Source organism: Microtus ochrogaster, chromosome X, assembly GCF_000317375.1.
Source record: "Microtus ochrogaster isolate Prairie Vole_2 chromosome X, MicOch1.0, whole genome shotgun sequence".
NCBI lineage: Eukaryota > Metazoa > Chordata > Mammalia > Rodentia > Cricetidae > Microtus > Microtus ochrogaster.
In genome coordinates, this window is record NC_022026.1 from 11,031,811 (window position 1) to 11,054,158 (window position 22,348).

The 22,348-nt window shown below is 45.4% G+C and overlaps 1 protein-coding gene across 1 annotated transcript in view; it reads right to left on the minus strand.

The window, feature by feature from the left end:
- Positions 1-22,348, minus strand: part of Plac1 (placenta specific 1) — a 165,944-nt gene that overhangs the window by 14,556 nt on the left and 129,040 nt on the right. The gene's annotated exons all lie outside the window — the stretch shown is intronic.

The following is a 22,348-nucleotide window of genomic DNA, read 5'->3' on the forward strand; positions in this document are numbered from 1 at the left end:
AGAGAGAGAGAGAGAGAGAGAGAGAGAGAGAGAGAGAGAGAGAGAGACAGAGAGACAGACAATTGTCTACTTTTTTCCAGGATGAAGAAAGCAGCAAGGGTGGGAATTCTTCACTCCTGGTCAAAAATTACTAGCTTGAAGTGTTGGAGAGAGCAACTGAGTTGATTTCCCCCCACCAATACTATCTTGTGGTTTCATGGGCCCGTTATGAAGAATCTTATATTGTTTGAGCCATGAACTTGGCTCAGACTAAGGACAGAACAACTGTGGCACCCACCTGTTAGAAATCAAGCCCCGGGTATTAAAACCAGAAGCGTTGGCCCATTAGAGGAGCCTGGCTGTGCTGCGCGGAAGGCAAAGTCCCTGTAAAGCCAGGGATTAGTGTGTCCGCGCTGGGACAGCGACTAGAGCAGGTGCTCCTTCTATGGCTTGTTCACATGCATTTGGCCCCTGCCTCCCTGCAAGTCAAAGCTGAAACAGAGTAAGACCTCACAGGGCATGACCCCAGAGAAGAGATGGGGAAGTAACTGACACTTTTTGGGTTTTATACACCTGGAAAATGGCAAGACAATCTCTTGGCACAGAATGGCAGCTGCCCTGGTTCTTTTGGTGATGGCTGTGTTACAGAATGAGGGAGGAAAATCTCAACAAAGGCATAGAGGCAATCGTATTTGTCAGAGGAACCCACGACACTTCGAAAAGGGCCACCCCATTATTATTTATGAACTGTAATGTATCTCCAGGAAGGAATTCTCTTTTTAGGCTCTCGTTGGGGGATTTTGCTTGTGGGAGACTATAGAGCTGTGGGTTTTTTTTTAAAACATGTTATAAGCACAATTTGTTATTTCAAGTACACAGGAAGATGGAGGTGCTTAGTAAATACCACCCTAGGCTATACATCTATTAAAAACCAGTGTAGGTTCATTCCAAGATCATCCCGACAGGCTGAGGTATCTTGCCCATGTCTGGGCATTTTCAAAAGCTCAGTGTCCATCATATAGCCCCATGGTACAGTGTTTCCCTAGCATGTGCCGCAGGCTCCAAGCAAACAAACACTAAACACATACAAACTTTAAGCTGGGTGGATGGGGTGCATACCTGTAATCTCAGCATCTAGAGAGGCTGGACATGAGGTCTGAGGCTAGCCCAGCCTACATAGTGAATTCCAGGTCAGCTTGAGCTACATAACAAGACTGTTTTTAAAACCTTCAAACCGAGGCCAAAGAATATAGGGCGTGCAGAGTTAACCTTGAGGGAGGGCTCTGCCACGTCCTACATGGCCCTGGTCCTTCCAACTCCTGGCTTTAATTTCCTCATACAAAAAAAGGGTGTTATCGTAATAGTGACCTCAAAGGACTGGAAGATTGAATGAGGTATGAGAGACAGCATGTACAGGGCCTGGCACAGACCAAAGGTCCTATCAATGGGAGTTATAGAGTAGGCTCGGGCCGACTGCTGGCTGCGTCTCCACCTACTCCCACCTCCTTCCACTCCCTAGTTAACTCCAACCAGAGTGTCATCAATCTGCCACTCTCCTTGGGGGCTGCCGGAAATTCCTGGCGCAGATGTCTCCTACAGGGACAGAGTTTGAATATTCCTCCATCCAGCCCTGTTACCACTGAATTATGGGGAGAGAGAGAGGAGAGAAGAGCCATTGAGAGGAGAGGAGAAAACAGATGCCTTCTGTATACTCCTGGCCTGGCTCATGCCTGAAATAGGTGTTTGGTAAATACTACAGGAATGTATGTACAAGTGAATGAAAAAAAAAAACCAACAAGACAGACGGCGGGCAGGCAGGCATCCGGGAAGAGAGTTTGACACTGTGGCAAACTTTCCCTCACAGCACCTCCATGACAGCTCTCTAGCTCAGGGGCCTTCCCTAGCTGGGGGTTACAGCCAAATCCAAGACTCCCCGTCCCTCTCGCCAGCGTCACAAGCAGAAACTGAGACATCCCATTCAAGCTAACAGCACAGAAGCTTAGGGGGCTCCTTCTTTGGGTTCAGAACACCTGAAAATTCCAGCTGTGGCCTCTAAAACAGAGGCGCATTCTACTGTTGGCCTCAGACAGCTCCTCGCTGGCTAGCCAGATATAATTCCATCCATCATTTTGAGATTCCCCTCTTGTGACACCAAACTGCAGGGGGCCACACAATGGACCCCATTATTCTACTTCCAGTTTTCATGTAGCCCATGAAAGAAATATGACCACCAGGTTTGGCCGTGCACACCAACAAGCAAAGACACCTGGACACACAGGTGGGCAAACATGAGCGCTGGACCGGCATGCTAACCTTCAGAGGGTCTGAGGTCAGGGATTATGCTCTTCTTGGGTGACACAACCTTATCTGCTATGGCTTTCTCTATGCCCCTCACAAGTACCACTTTGATCCTGACATTTGTTTCAAATAAGTCTTCCTTCCAGAAAAACCCCAGGCAGGGCCATGTAGAGAGAAGGCGAGTGTGACTTTTGCTATGTGTTAAACACTCGGTTGGATGTGCTGATTTCCAGACTGCATTGCTGGAAAATTAATATACATTTAACTAATTGCCCGCATGCCGACCTCTCAACCAGAGGGGCAATGGCCTCATTCTTTACCTCTGTTCCCTGTGAATTCTTAACCTCAGTTTCACCCCAATCCCCCTTTACCCACAAATTCTGCAAAGCATCCTCTCTCCAAATAAAAACAAGGAACTGGGACTAGCGGGTGAGAATTCCACTCCTCGTGCTGCAGTTGGAAACTTTAGAAACGGGTTTAAAGAGAAGCATTAAGCTAGACCTTTGTAACACATGAAGCTTCTTGATTGGTTCCACATTCACTTCACTCTGGCTGGATCCAGTTCTGGGCATCTGACTCAGCAAACTTTTCTGTTTTATCTCATTCCACATGTGCAGAGAGTGAGGGCTATCTGAAGGCTACCCTTTTATTGTTAAAATAAAATAAAAAAAAATACGGTGAAGACCAGAGCTGACTTCCAAGGTGGGTAATTGCAGTGCACTGGTCGGAGAAGGAGCCCCAGTGAGTGTGTTTATCATGTCCTGAGGTGCAGACCTTGAGGTGGGGGTAATTTTGGCCTGATGGCAGTTGGTTAGGCAGCTGGCGGAGAACAGCTGCTGGAAAGAATGGGGCGACTTCTATGGAGGGCAGAGTTTAAAACTGAACTTCTGTATGGAACCGGCCAAGCTGATCTGAGTCTGGGTAGAATTCTACCCACTGGTATCAAGTTAGGCCTGGCTTTCAGACATACAAAGAGTTGAGAGAGGGAACCATGGGTACACAGAAGGATCCTTGCCTACTTCCTGAGTCCCGGCATGGCTGAGGAAAAGTTGCCACCCCAAGGTGGTGATTCCACGTGACCTCCTTCCTCTCAACGTGATGCTTTGATTGGAATCTAGTGGGGAGAATGTCCTGTGAACAGGGCTCCCATTTAAAGTTTAAAATGTCCTTTCATAACTGTTGGAAAGGAGGTTTGTATACATAGAGAGCATCTAGGATTTGCCCGATGCTGTGGGGAAAAAAAATCCTTCCTGACTGTAAATCCTGCGCTCTGTAAATAATTTGTGAGCCCAAGAAGACCAATAACTCGCATTTTCCTATCCCACAGTCCATCGCACTTTTGAAGCCCTCAGCATGGGGAGGGAAAGGCATCTGGGAGGGAGATGGGAAATGGAGCCAAACACACATATTCATTTCGTAAACAAGTTCATCATCTTCTATGTTTTAAAATTCACTGCGAGCAAATAGAGCAGGCTCCATTTGAGGGGGGTGGGAGACAGAGGCCCAGCCTCTCCCTGCAAGTCCTTCAGTAACTGCAGGGAGAGCAGTGGTCCACCCAGGGGGCAGGACAGCAAACAAAGTCCCAGCCCTTAAACCCGAGGGGCCACAAGGCAGCCAGCCTTTGGGCTGGATTGTGAAAGCCCCCTCTGTTTTTTCAGAGGAATCCACGGTTATCGTTATCTCATGTCCTCCTTTGCTTGGTGGATATTTATGAACCATCCCTACCCAAGAACCATATGACAGTTTCAAGAGCCTTTCTCAGGTGATCTGCACAGTGTTCAGAAGCGGACACTGTTGCTACCCCATGCAAGAGAAGAAACAGGGTCCAGAGTCTTTAGATGACCCAGAAAAACAGGTCACACCCGGGAAAGGGACTAGAACTCAAAGATGGCTAAGTGGCCTCCACGGCTGGGCCTCTCCCAGCAGATGTCATGAACTTGAGATCTCCCTTGTAGATGCTCTGGGAATGGGTGGTCCTGTTTTAGTATTTCACTTGATTTTGTTTGCAGTGCTGCAGATGGGACCATCAGCCTTACACATGCTAGGCGAGTGCTCTACCACTTAGCGATGGGCAGAAGCCCTTCAATATCAGTTAAAGAGGCTAGGCCTAGGGTTACAGACATGCTATTCCAGCTACTGGGAATGCTGAGTTAGAAGGATCATAACCCTCTATAACCCTGCCTGGGTTATAGAGTTCGTTCAAGGCCTGATTAGACAGCTTGGGGAGCTGAATCTTAAATTTTTTTTTTTAAAGTAAAAAGAAGTTTGGGGATATTCACTGGTATAAAGCTTGCCCACATGCAAGGAGGTGCTGGGTTTAATCAGAAAGAGAAAAAAGAAGAACTTAAGGGGTAGTGGTGATGTGGTGGGGCCCGAGATGCTTCCCAGTTTCCCTTTTTTGCTCTCTTCACTCCAGGGCTTTCTGGATGGACCCGACTAGAGTTCTCAGGATCCTCCGGTTATTTAGGAGACATGCTGAGTTTGCACGAGGCAGGGAAGGTAGGGAAGGGTTAGGGACTGGAAATCTAGGTTGTTCTTTCCTTCTCCCTTTCTAACCTCCAAGCTATAAAAAGAGGCAAGCTTTATGTAGGAAAAAAAGCAACTGTCAACATATTTCTTGTTTTTATGAACTGGGATAGTTTTCCTCCCTGCTTTAAAAAAAGTGGTTGCTCCCAGAAAAGTCCAGTTTGCAAGGTTCTGGTGCTCTTGTCTCTTCTCAGCGTGTGAATTTCAGAAGTGTTGAAAAGAGCCCTCGGATCCATTCTCTCTGGTTCTAAGCTGATTTTGCACCCTAGTTCTTAGTTCTTGCTGTTTCACTAAAACTATTCTTCTCTTAAAATTCGGCACTAGTTTAGTCTTCTACTTTATACATTTTTATTTTGGATTATTTCTTAAATTTTACATGCTTATGGAATATAGTGTGATAATTCCACATATGTATATAAATACATGATTATCAACTCAGGGCAATTAGTGTATCTTTTTTTGTGCATATGTGCCAAGAAACTTCAGAGTCTATTCTTCTAGTTCTTTATAAAACACACATTTTTGAGACATAGTCTCTTACTGTGTATCCCTGACTGGCCTGGTACTTGGTATGTAGACCAAACTGGCCTCAAACTCACAAAGAACCATATGCCCTTGTCTCCTGTGAACCACCATGCCTGGCTTCCATGTTTTTTTGAAAATCTAAAACAAGTTGTAAAATCCAGCCACCGGCAAGTATCAGAATTCAGCTAGCTAGGGAGAGTGAGTCCATACATACGCACAATTCCCCTGGAGCCGCCCCCCCCCCCCCGTGTTCTCTGTGTACTGGAGTTGAACTGTACAGGGGGGACTAAGGTGGCTCCAACAGCCAATCACAGATTGCTGGTGGGCAAAGTACCAGTGCTGGGGTGGGCTGGGGTGGGGGTAAGGGAGGTTAGGGACCCGGGCTGGGACATTTGCCCTATGAAGATACTATGAAGAAAATCATCAGACCAACGTATAGCATGGCAGCAGCAGATGCCAGGAGCCTGAGGACTACGTAAGGATGGAGAAAAACAGAAGCTGGTGGGAGTGAGTGGGAGAAACTTGGGGAAGAGAGCCTTTCAGCCGAGAGCAGCAGTTAGAAGCACAGCTGGGGGCAAAGCTGAGTTGATGGAGGGTGTAGGGCGAAAAGCTAATTCCAGACAAGACAGGTCGAGGGAACGAGAGCGACTTGAGCAACAGCTCGGTGTCAGGTGGCTGTGAGGAGAGAGCAGTTTTCACTGTAACCTGGGGACTGAGCAGGGAACTCAGCCCGGGAAGGACCTCCACGGGCTGAGGGGGAGGGAGGCTGGGGTGGAGGAGCCTTCGCGGCTCAGGGATGTATCCTGGTAACTGAGGGGACAGGACAAGCTGCTGTGCGAAGGGCTGAACAGGTTGGACTCGCTCCTGGAACATGGGCAACCCCCAATTGTGCCTACTGCGGAGTCTGTGCTTCCTAATTGACCAGAGGGAGAGCTCTAAGGTGCACAAGAAGGGTTAGGAGACTTGCAGAAGAGTGAAGATGCGCATTTATTTAGCTGCCAAAATCCAGTTGGGGTGGCGGTATCACCTCTCAAATCTTTTATAGTCCCCCAAGCTACTTTTGCTTTCAGGAAATAGTGCCGCAAAGATTTTTGATACCTACTAGTCCTCCAGAAGCTGTGTGAGCAGCAGCACCTCTCTAACCTAGCCAGTGTTTCCACAATCCTGGACTCCACTGGGTGATTTGAAGGGATCCTTGGGAGGAGGCAAGAAACCCCACTTCCCAACAATAGAGGCATACGTGCTGACGTGCATGTTTTTCTGCTAAGCACACTTTAGGTTTGGGATTTTCTATCTCAAAGAGCTAACAATGGGCCTTCAGACTCCAAAGATGGGAGAGCGCTGCTTTATTACCATTGAGCCCTACAGCTGGAGCTGAACAACCCTTTTTATTCCAAGATATTCTGCATATCTATAGGGTTTTATCCGCTGTGATAAGCGGGGTAGCCAATGTTTTCCTACTCTGTGAGAAAAAACAAATACAAGTTAAAGTTCATCTCCTTTTGAGTAACTGTTTAATTTAGTTAGAATCTTGCTCCTCTCCTGTCCTTCGTGTAGTGAGCACCTTCCCTTGTGTTAGGCGCTGGGATTCTACGAAAGGGGGCTAAGACAGAGCGCCAACACTCATGGAATTTCCACTCCTGAGTTGGAGACAGACATTAACTAGATCACACACAACCTTATTGAACATTAAATCTTTCAGCTCACACTTTTGTAATCACAGACACAACACAGACTATAAAGGATAGATTCAAGTGTTATCAAGATGGGATCGAACCTAGCGCTGGGGCCCCTGCAAGGCCTCCCAGAGGAAGAGACAGCAGTTGCCAGACTCAGAGTCGGGGGCTGCAGATGGGAAAGACAGCACCATACACTAACGGGACAGCCTAAGCAGCTACAGAGGGGCTCACTCCTCCCTTTCTGCTTCCCCTTCGCTTTATCTTTTCTCTCCCCCGGTTACTCTTTCGCCTGTGCTATCAGCCCTAATCACCCTTTCCCTGCGTCTGAGCACAGTCCAGTGGAGCATTTATCTTTCATCTTTGAAAACGAGTCGAGGGGCAGGAATTGTATTGCATGGAAACTCTCATCTTAGAAATGTGCGCTTGCCGATGTGGGATGAATGATAACATTTAAAAAGTAATTGCCTTAGAGATGCTCCCTTCGAATGCACTGCCACAAAGCTGAAATCACCTGGAAGGCTTCTTTCTGACACATGGTCTTTGGGATCAGAAGGAACTGAATGGAGAGTTCTCCATGGCAGGGGAGGCAGAGGCAAAGAACTTTGTACAATTTTGTCACTCCAGATCATACCCTCACAGCCCCTCCAAATTGTCATTTGCGCTTTTCTTTTTCTTTTTTAAAAATTGTACCACACTTTGTTTAACTAGTCACCTATCAAAGGACATTTGGGGCGTTTAAAAAATTTTTCTATTACAAATAAAGCTTCTATAAACATTCATGTATAAGATTTAGTGTGGATATAGTTTCATTTCTTTGGGATAAATGCCCAGAAGCGGGATTACTAGGTCCTATGGTAATTGCATGTTTAGTTTTGTAAGAAACTGCCAAACTGTTTTGCAGAGTGTTTTTGTAGCATTTCTCATTCCCACAGCAACGTCTGAGAAATCCAGTTTCTCTGCATTCTCCTCAGTGTTTGCTATTGTCACTGCTTTTGATTTCAGCTGCTCTCGTAGGTGCGCGTGTTCCACTGTGGTCTCAGTTTGTATTTCCCTAGTGGCACCCACATATCTACCATCCATACTTCTTCTTTGCTCTAACACAACTTCATCTCCTTTGCCCACTTTCTTTTTTTTTCTTCTTGTTTTCTGAGGCAGGGTTTCTCTGCATAGCCCTAGCCATTCTAGAACTTGCTCTGTAGCCCAGGCTGGCCTCGAACTCACAGAGATCTGCCTGCCTTTGCCTCCCGAGTGCTGGGATTAAAGGTGTGCACCACCACTGCCCAGCTAATACTCATTTTCTTACACTCCTCATTAATCAGCTATATTACAAGTATTTCCTCTAATTCTGCAGCTGGTCTTAAGAACAGCTCTTAGCATGGGTCTTGCACAGTTTAAAAGCGTTTTGTGAGATAGGGTCTTGCTAAACAGCCCAGGCTGGCCTCGAAAACACAGTTCTCTTGACTTCCCCTTGCAGGGGCTGGCACTGCAGGCATGTGCCAGCCCTCGCTCCTGGAGTCTTTCACATTTTCACCCGGTGCCAGTTGTTGACCTTTCATGAGACTTGTCATTGCGCCATCTTGTCTATGAGCGTTTAGACTAAACTCTCGGACCTGGAGACTCTTTCCTTTTTACTTTGTGAGTCTTTTCACTCTGAAATATATCTAAGGCCATGATCCCTTTTGAACTTTTAAAATATAAAATATGATACTGAGTTCTGAGTTTGTGATGGTTAATTTTACTTATCAACTTGGTTATGCCTCTGCTGGGAGCCTGGGGGCCAGCTAGCCTGGGGTATGCGGCCTGGGATATAACAGAAACTTCCTTGAATGGATACCCTGCCTCAGGTAAGGAGGAAGATGAGATCTGGCTCCGGAAAACTTGTTCTCTGACCTCCACAAGAGTGCCAAGACACATGCATGCCCTCCCATTAAATAAATAAGTAAGCTTTAAAAGGCTTCTATCCCATCGAGTTATATTTGTATCTTTAAAAGAAATCAAGTAGCCATCTTTATGTGGGTCTCCTGAGTTTTGCCGCTCTGGTGCTTTATGCATCTGTCCCTCTGCCAACAACATCTTGCCTTGATTACTGATGATGTGTAATAGTGCCAACTGATGGCTTCCACTTTATTCTCTCTTCTCCTTCTCCTCCACCCCTTTCAGTACTGGGGATCAAACCCAAGACTCTGTGCCTATCAGGCAAGCACTCACTACTCTGCTCAATTATTCCTATGGGTTTTGAAACTCACACATGGTAATTATATTTATGGGAGGGTCAGTATGGTGTTCCAATTATTCTCGAAATGTCTATTTGTTTTATGTATAATTGACTTTGGGTTATTCTTAAAGGAGTGAGAAAAGTATGTTTACTCAAACTTTCTGGTGACAAACCCCACTGGACCCCACATTTCCAGTTAGTTATGAAATTTCATTGCTTGAAGACAATGGTGCTTAGAAGTCACATGATAATAAGCTATCTTTGTCGAGCAAGTAGCTCACACTCAGGTAGTTTTGACATGTTGGGGCAGAAATCCAGAGTTCTCCAGCTGCTGAACTGGTGGCCGATTGCTTGAGTCTCTACTGCTAGAGGATTAATAGGTCCCTGGGGTTGCATAGAATTGCAATGGATAGTTAAGAGATTATGGAGAAATACATGGTGGCGACTCTCAGGGATGTCATTGAGACAATAAGAAAAGTGAGTTAGCCACCTCAAAGGCTCACACACATTAGATGCTTGTGTGAACGAATGTACTGAATAAATGCTAATTACTTCTCAGGGACAACTGCTGAGTTAGGCTGGATGATCTATACTGGAAGGGTTTATTTGTTCTTTGTGTATGTGCGTGTTCACGTAGACACACATGTGCACATGTGTGTGTGTATATTTGAAGGCTAAAGGATTTTTCTCAGGAGCCATCTAACTGATTTTTTCAGACAGGGTTTCTCACTGAGACTTGGGGCTTGTGAATTAGGGTGACTAGCTAGAAGTCCCAGGGATCAGCCTGTCTCTACCTCCCCATGGCTACAATTACAAGAGCCCACCCTCATGCCCAGATGTTAAACTCAGTTTCTCACACTTGTCCCACGCATATCTTACTAATAGGGCTGTTTTCCCAGTCCTCACAGGTATGTTCTTCCGAAGGTATGGGTTAATTTGTCAGAAGGATAGGGACTAAAGGTGTTTTTGAAGGAAAATAGACAGAATTCGTTAGTAGCCTGGGGGTGGGGAGGGGTTGAAGGAGAACAAAAGTCAAATACACTCTGGTTCAGATTCCCAGTGACAGGGAAAGAAGGCAAACAGAATGTATTTGAGATCGTCTCTGGTATTCTTGAGCTGACGATAAAATACCCAGGCGCCATGTACAGTAAGAATAGTTATAGTTGAGGAAAACATCTAACTGGAAAATGTGTTTTATCTGTGAGTCTCCAGAAGATGTAGGCTCTAGTCTCAACTTTGTAAGCAGGAAACCATGAGGGTTAAGGCGATTCAAAACTTTCCCCTGTGCATTGATTTCCTCATCTGTAAAATGGCGGTGCTCTGATAGGCGATATTCTTTAAACTAACATTTATTTCAGCATAGGGTCAGTATTTGTAAGGCATCTTATTCTTATTGAAATATTTTCCTTTCTGCTATAAAAGTCTAGGATTCTGTGATTTCCTAAGATATCAGCCTTTGGTGGCTAGTTTTTTATTTAGCACCAATTTCCATGTCCCCCCCAACAGAGCTCATCAGTTTATATCATGTCAAATAAAGTTGGGGAGGGGGAGCTGTACATCTTGGGTCTCAATCCTTCCAGAGTTCCTAAGCATTTCTGTCTTTTGAGCTCTCCTCCACTCTAGGGAGTACAGTTGGGCACAACGCCATTAGGACACAGGAAGGGAGGCTTTGTGGTATATTAAATCCTTTGGGTTTTATTTATGTCCGGTTTCCCCAGCATTTGTTCCACAGACTTGGACAGTTGAAGGAAAATGGGTGGGAGTAGAGAGAGGGAAGGGTGAGAATTTGCTAGAAGACGAGAAACCAGTGAATGGCTCTCAGTACCAAGCACAGACTCCTAGCACTTAATGCTGAAAAGACTTCCGGGCTTCATTTGGAAACTTAGCACTGGTGTGGTTCTCCACATAGCATCCCAAACGGCTTTCTCTTCCAATTTCCATCAGTGAAATCTCTATCTTATTATTATCTATCATCAATTTGGATTTTTCCAAATCAAAGATTATTTTTTTAGAGTTTAAAGCATGACAAGCCCATTCCAAATATAAGAAAAAGAAAATAATTCATAATCCCATAACAGAGTTAACTACTGTTAAAATTTATATTTATTCCCTTCTATTCTAGTCTTCACACCCACACACACACACATACACAGACAGAGCCACACACACGGTAGCATGCCATATGCTCATTTGTATTTGTATATCTCCCCTTCCTCCTTTTAATTTAGGCTGTGAGCATTTCCTAGTGTTTTTACAAACAGCCTTCTAAACATGATTTGAAATAATGATATGGCATTTTATACTGTATAACTATTTAGCATATAAATGTTTTTCATATGAACATTTTCAGATGTTTTCACTTTATTTTTAAATGATGCTATAATTAGTTTCTTATTAGTTTGGTATATCTATTATATTTCAAATACTTTTTTATTAACACTCAAATTATACATATTTATAGGGTACAGTGTTATAGTTTCATAAAAGTAGACAATGTGCAATGATTCAATCAGGGTAATTGGCATTTCCCTCTCCTTAAACACCTACATTTTATTACTAACCCATAATGACTGTGCATTTGAAAAGATGAATTTCTTAGAAAAAGCCTCTCCAGGGAAAGCCGAGGAGAACAGCGCTAATGCTTTGGCCCACATTGCAGCTGCCCTTGTGTGTGAGTTACACCAATTGGCCTTCCTACGGGTGCCAAAGAATGCCCAATTTTCTGCATTAACACAGAATCCTTCAGTGTTAACTATATGGACACTATGTATATCAACTCAAAGGCAGTTGATCAGTCCCTCATGTATGTTGTGTCTGAACCTTTCCAGACTTTCTAAGCTGTTTCTAAGGAGAAGCACCTGCTATGTGCTGGGTAATTAGACTCTCTGGTTATGCCAAGTAAATGTCAGATAAGACACATATGAAGATGATTGGAAATGTAAGTGGAAAATAACACCATGCAATTCTACATGGTCAGCGCTGACACTACTAAGCCTTTAAATACTTACTCATTGGAGGAAGACACCAATGTAGCTAATTAAAATAATTTAGATCCCATGAGCACTGAGAAAAGAATGCATTAACGAGATGCTTGCAAAACACAGGGGTTGAGTTGTGATTAGTGGGTGTATTTCCTGGTGTAAAGTAGAGTGGGAACTGAGAGGAATATTACAAATTCGCATCTTTCAAAACAGAAACAAACAAACAACAAACACCCCACATGGGTGAAAGGGCAATCTCTGCTTTTGTCAGTTCCCTTTCCAAAGTTAACCTGTTGGCTATCCGAGGAGGAGACACAGAACACACAGAAAGCCTCCTTCTGGCAGCTGGGGACAATTTGTCAGTCTCCTTTGAAATGCGGCTTTGTGCTCGCTGCTGAAGGCAGCTGGAAAAGAAAGAGCATGACAGACAAAAGCTAAAATCCACATGAAGAAAGGTCTTTTTCCCAAAAATTACTGCCTGAGTTAGCAACGATCAGAACGGAAAGTGCATGTCTTTCTTCCCGGCACCACGCACATCTGGTACCAAAGAAGGTCCCTATGCTAGGGGAGGCATTCAGAATGGCTGTTGACCTGAACAGGGCTGCTGGATAGCTTCTCATCCTCTGACAGATGACATGCTCAAATCTGTCTCCAAGGAAGTCTAAAACAGTGTTAGTGCCATCTTTGGAAATCCGGCAAAAGCATTTACTATGTTGAAAAGGCAGACCTAATTCACATATAGTGGCGAAAGGTTAAGAAATAAAGGTGTAAGTATATGATCTCAAATTAAAAGGGAACCAATGGAAGGGCTGAAGGAACACTGTCAAACTGGAAACCGCTCAAATGTTCTTCAACTGGTTGCCTGACGAATTCTGGTACATCCATGCACTGGACTACTATTCAGCAACTCAAAAGAATGGACCGCTGATAAATGAATCTCATGACAGTTTATAAATGAATACAGGACTCAAAATAGTTATCATAGGCGAAAGGACACAATAGCCAAAGGTCGCATACAGCATGACTCCATTTATCCAGCATTATGCAAAAAGCAAAACTGAAGTCACAGGAACCTTTTTGGTGGCTGTCAGGCCACTCAGGAAGTAGGGAGGAACTGATTATAAAGACAACATGCAGGTATTCATTTGGGCCGTGGAGCCCATGATGTTCATAGCAGTAGTCGGGTGACTTTAGATTTTTGCCTAAACCCATAGAACTGTATACCAAAAAATAAATCTTTATCACACTGTGTTAAAAACAGGAAAACAGGCAAATGACGACAAGAAAATCCTAAAAAGACAACAACAACAACAAAAACCAATCCACAAAGCTGTTACCAAAGAATAAGTAACAGAAAGGGTGAATGACAGTAATGCTATGTAAGCGAAATCTTCCGTTTTTACAGCAGAGAGCTGATTGATAAAAAGGACAGAGAAGGAAGCAGGAGTCCAAGCCTTATTTAGAGAGATTCAAGCAACCATCAGGGAAACTGAAAATGGGATCTGATATGCGCCTCTGAGGAGGAGCACACTGGAGTGAGGGGGGCAGGGGCAAAGAACTGGTTTTTGTTGTTTTGTTCTTTTCCCTTCCTACAAACTCTTCAGCACTATTTGAAAGTTGTAAACAATGTTCACTTCTTTGAAAAGAAAAGGAGTGAAGAATGCCTGGGGTGAGGATGGCGGGGCCTGATCTGTCACTGTGTGAGCGCCACCAGCCTTTGCCCTCTTTGGGTCTATGAGAAAGGGCGTGGACCAGAGGATCTTTTATAGCGAATGAAAATCACAAGGTTAGACCGTCTTCCCAGTCATGATTCTCTGTTGTATTTGAAGCTAAGAAATAGAACTTTCTGGTTGGTAAGCTGGAAGGGGCTAAATCAGCCAGTTAAACCATTTTTTTTAGCCACCCAAGAAAGTGGCACACAAACTGGATAAAAGGGTAGCAGTTTGCTAACGGAGTCAGGGCTGGAGCTGGGGCCCTGGCCATTGTGCTACACAGCTTCTCCCAGGTCTATGGAATCACTGGTTAGCGTCAAATCTGGCAAAAAATGTCCTGGGCTAACACCAGGGGTGGGACTCACATGCTGACATGGCTTCCTTCGCCTGGGAGATGAGTCAGACTTTTGGAAGTGGTCCCTGACATGCATGTATGATGCAATTCAGTAGGAATTCTGAAGTCAGTCCAGACTGTGCTCCAGTCTCATCCGGGGGCTCTATTCCTTAGTAACTGTCCACTAAACTTCTTTAGTAGCTACTCCTAGCCCGCTCATCTTTTATTTCTTTTGTGTGACAGGGATCTCTTTACTCACAAATACCACCATTCTCATTTTGATTTAAAACAATGGGTTTATCTGTTTTTCCTCATCAGTTTTTTTTAATCTTTATAACCTCAAAATCTAAGTCATGTTTCACTGAAATCCATTGAGTTGGAAACTCTCTCTCTCTCTCTTACATTTATTTATGGGTTTTTTGTCTTCATATGGGGGTCAGAGGGCAACATATGGGAGCTGGTTTTCTGTTCCCACCATGTGGGTCCCAGAGATCAAATTCAGATAGGCAGGCTTGGAGGTAAGTGCTTTTACGGACTGAGCCACCTCATGGCCCCAGTTAGAAACTTTCTATCAAACATAATTGCAATTTTAATAAAAGATATCTTGTTCTGATTCAGCAAGCCTAGAAGAGAGTTGAAACTGCCTTGCCTTTGACCACACGGTCCCTCTCAGGAAGACCTTCCATGTGCTCCAGCACCAGGCTGGAAGCATGTGTTTCTGCTAAACGCCTCTCCCCTGTTGTCACAGCCTGCAGGCTCGCTTAGGCCTTGCCACAGTCACACACGCTCCGAGGTTTACAGAATAAGGACACCATTATGCCAGGCTATCATTCTTTCTCTGTGGAAACAACATGGCACTTTGTGAGCTCGAGGCTCACTTCAAAGGGTGTGGCTATTATTCAGGGATCCTAAGGGGAGGGTCCTTGGGAAAGTGCTCACAGTGCCATTCCAGTTCTAGAATCTTCTCTAACGTGTGGGGAGTCAGAGCAGGAGTTTTCAGGAAGCCCTCCTATGAGTGTTTGTCTGCTCTGGAGGCAATACTGTATGTTTTCAAACCTCCTAAGAAATCAAGGTTTTTTTTTGCCAACTTTGTGCCCCCCTCTATCAATAACCCCACTCACGCTTGGCTTTTGGCCCAGTTCTGAGGCCTGCCTTACCTCTGCCTGGCATTTATTTCATAACAGGTGGCCCAGAGAGCTCAAACACTTAGCCTCAGCTGCCAGTTTAAGAAAGGAGAGGCCCCTGTAGCTGAACTGTGACAATGGCAGCATTTGTTCCCACACCGGTATTCTCAATGTCAGCAGCGGTGACAGGCTCCAGAGGGGATCATCACCAGGCACTGCATCCAGCTTCTCCTCACAACAGCCGCGCATGTCACTTTTCCATGGCACATGAGGGGACACAAAGGGCAAGCGACCAAGGAGTCTGCCTAAGGGAACGGAAGTCACTCTCAGAACCACGAGCAGAACAGTGGGCCCAAACTATTGCTTTTGTGACTTGCCAATTTACTTATTCAGTTAGTAGACTGTTTACCTAGCGTCCATGAAGCCTGGGGATTTGATCACGGAATCCTAGCCCTTGGAAGGATTGGGATTCGGAGTGGAAGGTTATACTCTATATAACGAATTGGAGGGTAGCCTAGGCTGTATGAGACCCAGTCTCCAAGCAAACAAACAAACAACAAAAACAGGTGAAGAGGTGACTCAACACCCTGTAGGAATGTGACAAACAGACTGAAAGCCGAGACCATGTCTCTCAGGGAGCTGAGCAGTCACATCCCTTTTCCCAGCACACGTTGACAGTGCTAGGTGCTGGGACACTAGATGACCGATGACTCAGAGGAACACTGGGCTTTTTTTTTTTTTTAAAAAAAAAAAAGACCAGATCTCAAAAACCCCAGGCTGATTTGAAACTCACTGCGTAGCTGAGGATGACCCTTGAATTCCTGATCTTTCTGCCTCCCCCTCTCAAGTACTGGGACTGCAGGCACGCATAACCAGACCCGGTTTTATGTAGTGTTGGAGATGGATCCCAGGGCCTTGTGAATGGTAGTAGCTAGTTGGCTTTATGATGTTTGTAGCTGGATGAGGGTACTATCAGTTTTATTGGTGAGTTAGGGCTATGACAGAAGCACTAATCTCAGGACTGAGAAGGTTCATGTTTATCCCTGAGCTGGCTAACAGGAAATGGTGTTTTAGTTTAGTTTGGATTTTTTTTTCTTTCTTCTAACTATAGAGATGGGCAGAAGCTTTAGTTCTCATCTTTGAGAGCATTTCTTTTTTTCATGAATCTGACCAGCCAACTTATCATAATATATATTAAAAAAAGTCTCAAGATGTAATTAAGGTTTCCTACCAATTGATGTTGAATTTACAAAAGAGACTTGCTCCTGGGTGGGCCATTAATAGGGTGGAAGAGCAGTTAAAAGAAAGACTGGGGGCCTTTCTGGAGAGAGCATTTCCTGCTGGCCTTGAGGAGAGAGCCAAACCATAAAGAAGAAAGTCCAGCCTTAGGAGTTGAGAGTCTGAGTGCTGTAGCAGCAAGGATCTCCATTCTGCCAAAAGATGGAAGCAGCTTGGAAAAGGAGCCCAAGCTCTAGATGAGAAAGCAGCCTAGGCAAGAGCCCAAGCTACAGTCTAAGCTTGGCGATGCTGTAACGCCCTGTGATGAACTATGCTTGGGCTCCAGAGAAGCCAAGGAAACTGAGATCATACATAAAGATTAGATTTGGGCTGTTGAGGTCTGCTTCTCAACAACCAAAATGGAGAAAGTTCTTTCTGGTTTCACTAACACTGATATTTGCCAGGCCCCGGCTGGGGCCTAGTAGGGCATAGCTGAATTCTAGTATAGCTCTTCTTTGTTCCCAGTGTACAGGATGTGGCTACACATGGGGTAGGTACAAGGCTGGCAAAAGATATATCGTCAGCATCAGTGTGTTTTAATTTATTGATCTGATTGTTGAAACAAGGTATCTTGTAGCCCAGGGTGGCCTGGAACCCTCTATGTGGCTAAGTGCAGCCCCGCCCTTCGGACCCTCCTGCCTCTACCTCCGGAGTGAATGGGTACACAGGTGGGCCACCACAGCTGATTTGTGCGGTACTGGGATGAAACGTGGGGCTTCATGCGTGCTAAGCAAGCGTTCTATCAACTTACGTGCCTTCCTGGCCCTCACTGGCAGCAGCCTTTAGAAGCGGCACTTCTTTGTGTACGTGGAGCCACTGCTGGCATCAGGAAGCTCTGGAGCCTGTGGGCTTTGCGCAGGTTCTGACTTATCCCCCAGACCAACACCCCAGCCCAAGGACATTGCCCTGTTTGTGTCAGAGAATCAGAGAAAGAGACTGGGCCTGGAGTTCCGCATGAGATGTGGAGAGCTGAGGGGTCCCAGTCTTCTGCCTGCTGGTCTCAGACATTTCTGACCCGGTCTGGCAGGAAACCAGCGTGTGGGAGGGAGAAAGCGGGGGAACTTTCAAACAATCGATGGTGGGAAAGGCAGTTCTAGAGGCCAATCTACCCTGCGGCTATGGCCGCAGAGTTCTCTGACTCTGCAGGTATTGTAGCTGATGGCATTTTCAGCTCACCCGAGAGGCCAGAGCTACCAACTCCTGGGATTTTCAGCAGCCCGAGCCTCCTACCGCCTAAACTTCTCAGTGTGTTTACACCCAGACCCCTCCCTCCCTGTGACTACTCACTCTGGGCTGTTTCCCACCCAGACTCTGCGCTTTGGCTTTGCAACCTAAATTTCCTGGTTTGGGATTGTTTCAGTCTCAAACAATAACCCCTGCTAAGATGGTGCCTGATTACAGTACTCTGAGATATGGGGAGTGATAAAATGAATTTGGGATACACCACCATGCCTGCCTGTGAGAAACATATTAATATTAACAGTTTACAATCTTTCTCCCCTTTAACACAGCAATGGAAGATTGTTCTCATATATATGGTGACTTTGCATATGCAGATAGGTCTGTATGTATACATGTGTATTTCCATGCCTGTGGATGTGGGAGTTGATGCTGGATGCCTTCCTTAACCGTGTTCCGCTTTATTTTTGAGGCAGGTTTTCTTGCTGTATGTGGACCTCACCAATTTGGCTAGTCTGGCCTGCCAGCAAGTGTCAAGAATTCTTGTCGCTGCCTTTCTGCCACCCCGGTTCTGTTCTGGGACTACAGGCGTGTACCAACACCATTTTTTAACGTAGATGCTGGAGACCCAACCTCAGCTCTTCACACCTCTGTGACAAGGACTTCAGCGACTGAGCCCTCGCCTCCACCCCCATAGGCAACTGTCATTCCTTCTCAAATCTCGCATCTGTCATGCCTTTTCCTACCTGTACATCAAAGTGTTTCAGAAACTAATAGAGAAGGGGGCTGGAAAGATGGCTCAGTGGTTAAGAGCATCGCCTGCTCTTCCAGAGGTCCTGAGTTTGAGTCCCGGCAACCACATGGTGGCTCACAGCCATCTAATGAGGCCTGCAGGCATACTTGTAGACAGAATACTGCATAAATAATAAATAAATAAATAAATAAATAAATAAATAAATAAATAAATAAATAAATATAAAAAAAGAAACTAATAGAGAAGACTTTTTCACAATCCCTTGTTTGTGCTCTAACGTCAAGCTTCCTCTAGGAACCTCTGCCAACACAGCAGGGCACTCCTGACACCTTTGCCACGTCCTCTGTTCTTTAGTCACATGACCAAGCCCACCCGTTTGCATGGGGTAACAGTATCTACGCAGGCCCCATGGCTCCAGAGCTAGTTGGCACGATAGGTTGAGCCAGCCGGTAGGAGAGTGCTGGGCTTGCCGTTTTCAGTCAGCACGACGTGACTGCAGTAATCCTGGTCTCACGAAGTCTCAACTTCTATGAAATGACTCATAACAGATACAGCGCAAGCATTAAAAAATGGTTACCATTTTACCGTTATGACAAATTCTTTTGTGCATGCATACAAGTTATTTTCTTGAACAATCTTTAGGCAAATGGTTGCAAACAAACTATCAATTAGAAGAAGGGAACTGTATAATAGGTGAGGTGACTCATACGATACTGAGCCTGCGTTCCATACAAGGAAATGTGCAGTGTCCACCAGTGTCTGTTAGCCCTGAAGCCAGCATCCGTTAGCCCTGAAGCCAGCATCTGTTAGCCCTGAAGCCATCAAGCAAAGGCAAGTCAGTCAAAGGCAAGAGTCATTATATATTCTCCAGACCCCTTAGAATGGAGGAAGAAGAAAACTAAATCCTCTGACCTCCATGTGAGAAGGCAGGCGTACGCCCCCAGACACAGGCATGCACACACATGCACAAATAAGTAAATATAATTTAAGATAAAACAATTTGGAGAAATTCATTTTTAAAAGGAGCAAATTAAAGACTGTTATAAGTATCTCATTTAAAACACAGTCCATACGAAATGTCTATTAGCTTTAGTTTCTTTTTTTGAGACAGGGTTTCTCTGTAGCTTTGGAGCCTGTCCTGGAACTAGCTCTTGTACATCAGGCTGGCCTCAAACTCACAGAGATCCGCCTGCCTCTGCCTCCTGAGTGCTGGGATTAAAGGCATGTGCCACCACTGCCAGGCTAGTTTTAGTTTCGTTTTGTGTAAAATAGATCTCTCTCTCTCTTTCTCTCTCACACACACATTTGCAATGATATGCTTGTCTATCTAGAAAACCCAAGTCATGCTGGGTATTGTAGCAGACACCTATAATGTCAGCGCTCAAGAAGCTGAGGTAGGAGCTTCATGAGTTTGAGGCCAGTCGTAGCTACACAGTAAGATCCCGTCTCAGAGAAGAAAATGAAACAATATAGTTGGTGTGGTGGTGCGTATCAGTAAGGTATACCCAATAGAGGCAGGAGGGTCATGAGTTCGAGGCCAGTCTAGGCTCCATGTTTGGGTTAGGGAGATAGCTCAGTGGCTAAATCATTTGCTGCACCAGAGTGAGGATGGAAGTTCAGATTCCAGCACTCACATTTTTTTTTTAAAAAAAAAGATCATGAGCTGGGCGGTGGTGGCTCACGCCTTTAATCCCAGCACTCGGGAGGCAGAGGCAGGTGGATCTCTGTGAGTTTGAGACCAGCCTGGTCTACAGAGCTAGTTCCAGGACAGGCTCCAAAGCCACAGAGAAACCCTGTCCCGAAAAAAAACAAAAAAAAAAAAAAGATCGGGCAGAGGTGGCGCACGCCTTTAATCCCAGCACTCGAAAGGCAGAGGTAAGCAGATTTCTGTGAGTTCAGAGCTAGCCTGGTCTACAAGATCTAGTTCCAGGACAGGCTCCAAAGCTACAGAAAAACCCTGTCTTGAAAAACCAAAAAGCCGACAGGCATTGTAGCGCACTCTGATGCCAGTAACTAGGATGTGGAGACAGGGCATCTCTGGAGCAAACTAGCTAGCTAGACTAGCTGGACTTCTGAGCTCCTGTTCAGCAAGAGATTCTCCCTGAGGAAAAAACAAAACTGGTGGACAACTGAAGAGAGACATTTGATACCAACTCTGGTCTCCACATGCATCCACTTCATGTGCATCCCCCCGAAACACACATGTGCACACACACAAGAGAAACAATGGAAAACAAAAATCAATCAACATCTTGGTTTTAGTTCCAGACTCCAAACACAGATGTTTGTATATAAGGGAATGTATCTAGACAGCAACATAGAAGGAAATACGCAAGGTCCGCATTAGCCCCTGCTAACCCTGAACTCACAGGGCTCTATTTGTCCAGCAAAGGCGACAAAGCCATCTTCTATTCCTTTAAAGTTTGTTCAAATCAAATCATGGAGCCAGTGTAAATGCATGGTACCTTTGGCCCACCATGCCCTCAAGCTAAAGAAGCAGAGCCCGTGTGTAGTTTAGCCTCTGTGGGTAACCTTCAAATGGTCAAGTGCACGTTTCCCCTCCAAACTCAGCCTGGGTCCTGCCTTCCTATCAGCAATCTGCAGAAGGAGTGTAAGGGGATTGGGTTGGGCATGGGCCTCACCGGCACAGGAAGCAGGTTGAACTCTTGCTTTGGAGTCTCACAGGAATCTCCATACAAAGTCATTTTGTTCCTATTTCCAAGGGAAATGCTTCACTCTGAGCGAGGGACACTCAGCCACAGCTAGGAACAGGGCCCTTTCTGCAGACCTCTCTGCTATGCTTGTCATTCTAGAATGGCCAGTCTCCATTCAGAAGACAGGTTCGTGAAGACCTGCGGTTTTACACAAGACCCAGGACATCAAGACACCTCGCAAAAGCCGCTTCTCTCTTCTACCGTGTGGGTTCTGAGAATAAAACTCAGGTTGGATAACCCCGAACAGAGACTGAAGTGGGAACCGGGCATGTGTTCCTCCACAGTACAAAGTCTCTCCTAGACACAGGCAGTAACTCAATCACCAGTTCCGGTGGTTTCTAGATCAAAGAGCCCTCTGTGTGTGCCCTTTGGGGAAGAACTATTTTGCAGCATTGAAAAGGAGTCTCCTGGGATGGTGCGATAGCTCAGTGGGTTGGGGTACTGGACGGGAAGTTGGATAACCTGAGTTTTATTCTCAGAACCCACACGGTAGAAGAGAGAAGCGGCTTTTGCGAGGTGTCTGTCATCTGACCTATACACGTGGGCTGTTGTATGCACACTGTCTCCATTCCCCAAATTAAAAAAAGTAATAATAAGACGATATCTAAAACTGTCCTGTTTCTTGACTATGCAAATTTTTCCACCTGGATTGCTTAAAGCAGAGCAGATGTTCCGGGGAAAGGGGCACCATTCATGTAGGTGAGAAGGGATTGGCCCTAAAAGGACTTGCTTCTCACAGGGAAGTAAATCTGTATAGCTCCAGGCGAAGGTTCCAGAAATCAGCCACCTCTTTCCTCATTCCACTGCCTTTCACCCTCTGACCACTGACACCCAGCCCTGAAATGGAGTCAGAGGCCAGTTGAGAACCCGCAAGAAGAATCCAGATCCCATACCCTAAAGTTATTAGGGGGCTAATAGCAAGCTGCCCTCCCGCTTAGTTTTCTCCCAGAAGTTTGATGATTTCAATTCTTCCACTTAGTTATTCAGTCAGTCATCTTTGAGCTGGTGTGTGTGTGTGTGTGTGTGTGTGTGTGTGTGTGTGTGTGTGTG